This window comes from Mustela erminea, chromosome X (genome assembly GCF_009829155.1).
Source record: "Mustela erminea isolate mMusErm1 chromosome X, mMusErm1.Pri, whole genome shotgun sequence".
NCBI classification, from domain to species: Eukaryota; Metazoa; Chordata; class Mammalia; order Carnivora; family Mustelidae; genus Mustela; species Mustela erminea.
Genome location: NC_045635.1, coordinates 85,283,799 through 85,288,702, shown reverse-complemented (window position 1 = coordinate 85,288,702; position 4,904 = coordinate 85,283,799). Strand labels below are relative to the sequence as shown.

At 42.7% G+C, this 4,904-nt stretch overlaps 1 pseudogene; it reads right to left on the bottom strand.

Annotated features, from left to right (window-relative positions):
• Positions 1–284: 284 nt before the first annotated feature.
• Positions 285–1,645, bottom strand: LOC116583473 (annotated as a pseudogene).
• Between the last annotated feature and the right edge of the window lie 3,259 nt (positions 1,646–4,904).

Genomic DNA, 4,904 nt, shown 5'->3' with positions numbered 1-4,904 from the left:
TCCTGATGCTCCCATGATTCGATTAAGGTGCTTTCTAAACCCAGTGTAGCAGCTGGGGCCTGGGCCTCCAACTAGAAACTTCCTAGTGAGCAACCCAAGTCTGTCGTTAGGGTTCAGGTGAAAGACACAAACTCCTGAAGTCTCCTGTGTGGCCATCTTGTAGGCACAGCCAGGTTCTTTCACAGGAGTGTGCTGACCGGCCAGTCAGGTGGTTTTCTCCCGGAATGGGAGACCAGAGTGATTTGATCCTGATTTCTCTTGTTCCAAGATCTCCAAAAACCAAATACAGCTTCCAGGTTAGTGGCTGCAAACTAGGATTCCAAACGTTTGAGAATCACTGGGGACATCTTTCTTGTCTTCCATGGATTAATTCAAGTCACCAAGGGCTTACCCCATGGCTCACCCTCAGACTCTACAGGCTTTAATTTAATTACAAGGAGCAAGACAGACTCCACGGCACCTCAAATTCTGCTTGCGCCTCTCCAAAGAAAAAGGAAAGGATTTCAAGAGGGTGGCACTCACAGGGGACTGGCTAATAGCAGGAATAGAGCTGGGATTTCACAGCTCGCAGGGAATCATCACACTGCGCATCCGAGGTCAGCCCCTCAGGCGGGAGGGCCTGACCCAGGATGCTGTCGCACACAGAGACCGGCTGGCAGAACTCCCTCATGAAGTTCTCCTCCGAGGCCAGCAGCACTGCATTCCAGGCGCTGATGTCCCAGCTCTCCCACCGTGCCCCCATACTCCTTGGGGAGAATGCTTCTGGGAAGACTTGTGTGGAAAGAGTTCAGGTCAGACCCATGGAGGAAAAATCTGTTTGCTATTTTCTCCTTCAGAAATGGTTTTATGATGGCAAAAAGGCCTTTAAATATTCGAGGTTCATTCACTACATGGACTGCTTTTATCCGAATGGGGAAGCCATCCTGAAGGACGCCAATCACCTTTTTGGCTATAAAAGGGCCAAAGTGAGATGTTTTTGATAAGCTCACTCCTTTGCAGTCCGCAAGAATCACGATTCCATTCACTTGGGTTTCTTCAGACTAAATGAGTTTTTCTAACGTCAAGTATATAGCTCGGATGTTTTTGGTAATTGGGTAGTTGCTCGGTATCCATCTGTCTGGGCGCATTCACAGGATGTGGCAGCCCCGGGGGTCGGTGTGGGGCAGCACGGTGAGGAATCCGGAAGCGAGGACATCCTTTAAGGCCGAGGGCTTCAGGTTGTTGAAGACCTCAGGCCAGCTTCTCCTGCAGCTTTGGTAACTGACCAGGAGCTGCAGGGCTCAGTCATAATCAAACTTGCGGGCCCGGAGGAAACGCAGCAGGAAGGCGTCGTCCAGGGAGGTGCTCAGTTTCGGGCACTCCTTCCGCACCATGTCAAGGAGGGCCTGCAAGTCTCGAAATCTCCATTCCGGCTTCTCCTGCAGCTCCTCCCTGGCTTTGGTCACCAGATCCTCTGTCAGTGAGCACACGTAGCCGGGAGGCTCGGCCGGCGGTGGCAGCTCATTTTCTGAGAGCGAGGCTGCAGAGGGGCTGGTTCGCAGATAGTCACTTTCTTCTGACATTAGCTACCAGGATCCCGGCCGGGCTACCGGGTGGAGCGCGGGAATATCGGCTGCAGGAGCCTCCTCCGGCAACGCTCACAGACCCGACCCGCACTCCCTGCGGATTGCTTTTTTTTTTAATTTAATTTTTTTAGTGTTCTAAGATTTATTGTTTACGTACCACACCCAGTGCTCCATGCAATATGTGCCCTCCTTAATACCCACCACTAGGTTCGCCCATCCTCCACCCCTCCTCTCTAAAATCCTGTTTTGTTTTGTTTTTTTCCCTCAGAGTCCACAATCTCTCATGGTTTGTTTCCCCCTCTGATTTCCCCTACTTCACTTCTCCTCTCCTTCTAATGTCCTCCATGTTATTCCTTATGTTCCACAAGTGAGTGAAACCATATGATAATTGACTTTCTCTGCTTGACTTATTTCACTCAGCATAGTCTCCTCCAGTCCTGTCTTTGACTCCACTACAACATCAGCCCCTGTGGTTGTCTAGCAAATAGCTTTCAGAGTCCAGCTGTAAGTCCTTCCTAAGTCTTCAGTATGCTTAGCCTTCCCTATCAGATTCTGCCAACCCTCCACAATCTCTAGAGACAACTAAATAAATCTCTATCTATATGGCAACATCCTATTGGTTTTGTTTCTCTGGAGAACACTGACTAATACAGGTTTTAAGGAGCAATTATCTTTTCCATCCTAGAATAACTTGTGTCTTCAAACAAAAAGATCCCAGCAACATTTGGCATAGTTCAGTGAAAATATAATACCTGGAAATCATAATAAAAATTAGTGCCATCGATGATAATATAAAAGGCATGAACAACACAGAGGTAATCTATGTATCACATCTATGAGTGCAAGGCTTGTATTCTGAACACTGCAAATCATTGCTGAGGGAAATTTAAAATACCTAAATAAATGAAGGGAAATACCATCTTTAAAGCATGAGAAGACTCAATGTTGTTAGGATGTCAATTCTCCCCAAACTGATTTATAGATTCAATGCCATCAGAGTAAAAAAACCTATTATATAGTAAAAAAAATGACAGGTTTATTGTAAAAGTCATGTGAAAACACAAAGGGCCGAGACTATGAAAACAAATTTGAAAAACAAGAATAAGGCTGAAGGATAAATACTACTTTATGTCAAGACTAATTATATATTCACAACAACCAAAACAGTATAGTATTAGGATGAAGGTAAAAATGTGTGTCAAAGGGACAAAATAAAGAGTTCAGAAAGAGACCCACACATATATGGAAAACTGGATTTTGACAAAGGTACAAAAGCAATTCAGTGCATGGATGATAGACTTTTCAACAAAATACTGCTGGGACAAGTGAATCTCCATATGCACAAATTCCAACTCTGATCCATGTATTGCACCATATTAAAAATCAAGTCAGTATGAATTACAGACCTAATATAAGGCTAAAAGCATAAAACTTGTAAAGGAAAACCCAAGGGGAAAAAAAATCTTGGGACCTTAGTTTAACTGAATATTTTATAGATATGACATCAATGTCAAAATCAAACCATAAATAAACTGAAAAACCAGACTTCCTAAAAATTAAAACAAAATAGTTTCTCCAAGGACACTGTTGAGAGAATTAAAACACAAGCCACTGACTTGGAGAATATATTTGAAAATCATATATCCGATAAAGGGCTTGTATCCAGAAAAAAATCTCACAAAGTCAGTAAGAAGAAAACAAACCCTCTAATAAATAAGTGAGCAACTGAGAAGATACTTCACTAAAGAAGATATGGAAAATAACCCGAATAGCCAGAGTAATGTTGAAAAAGAAAACCAAAGTTGGCAGCACCACAATTCCAGACTTCAAGCTCTATTACAAAGCTGTAATCATCAAGACAGTATGGTACTGGCACAAAAACAGACACATAGACTAGTGGAACAGAATAGAGAGCCCAGAAATAGACCCTCAACTCTATGGTCAATTAATCTTTGACAAAGCAGGAAAGAATGTCCAATGGAAGAATACAGTCTCTTCAACAAATGGTGTTGGGAAAATTGGACAGCCACATGAAGAAGAATGAAACTGAATCATTTCCTTACACCAGACACAAAAAATGGATAAAAGACCTTAATGTGAGATAAGAATCCATCAAAATTCTAGAGGAGAACACAGACAGCAACCTCTTCGACCTCAGCCACAGCAACTTCTTCCTAGAAACATTGCCAAAGGCAAGGGAAGCAAGGGCAAAAACGAATTCCTGGAATTTCATCAAGGTAAAAAGTTATTGCACAGCAAAAGAAACAGTTGACAAAACCAAAAGACAACCCATTGAATGGGAGAAGATATTTGCAAATGACATATCAGATAAAGGGCTAGTATCCAAAATCTAAGAACTTATCAAACTCAACACCCAGAGAACAATCAACCCAATCAAGAAATAGGCAGAAGACATGAACAGACATATCAGCAAAGAAGACGTCCAAATGGCCAACAGACACATGAAAAAGTGCTCCTTATCACTTGGCATCAGGAAAATACAAATCAAAACCACAGTGAGATATCACCTCACACCAGTCAGAATGGCTAAAATTAAACAGTCAGGAAATGAAAGGTGTTGGCGGGTATGCAGAGAAAGGGGAACCCTCCTACAGTATTGGTGGGAATGCAAGCTGGTGCAACCACTCTGGAAAACTGTATGGAAGTTCCTCAAAAAGTTAAAAATAGAGCTATCCTACGACAGCAATCGCACTACTGGGTATTTACCTGAAATACAAATGTAGTGAACTGAAGGGGCACATCCACCTGAATGTTTATAGAAGCAATGTCAACAATAGGCAAACTATGGAAAGAACCTAGATGTCCATCAATATATATGTGTGTGTGTATATATACACACACACACACACACACATATACATACAATGGAATATTAGGCAGCCATCAAAAATGAAAGCTTGTTATCCACAACAATGTGGCTGGAACTAGAGGGTATTTGGCTGAGTGAAATAAGTCAATCAGAGAAAGACAATTGTCATATGACCTCTCTGATATGAGGAATTTGAAAGGCAGGTCAGGGGGTCGTGGGGGGTAAGGAGTGAAAAAATGAAACAAGATGGGATGGGGGAAGTACACAAAACGTAAGAGATTCTTAATCTCAGGAAACAAACAGGGTTGCTGGGGGGTTGAGGAAAGGATAGGGTGTCTGGGTGATGGATATTGGGGAGGGTATGTGAGGTGGTGAGTGCTGTGAATTGTGTAAGACTGATGATTCACAGACCTGTACCCCTGAAGCAAATAATACATTATATGTTATATAATAATGATATATCATCTACTTGGGTCAGAAGACTCAGTATTGTTAAGATGCCTTTCTTC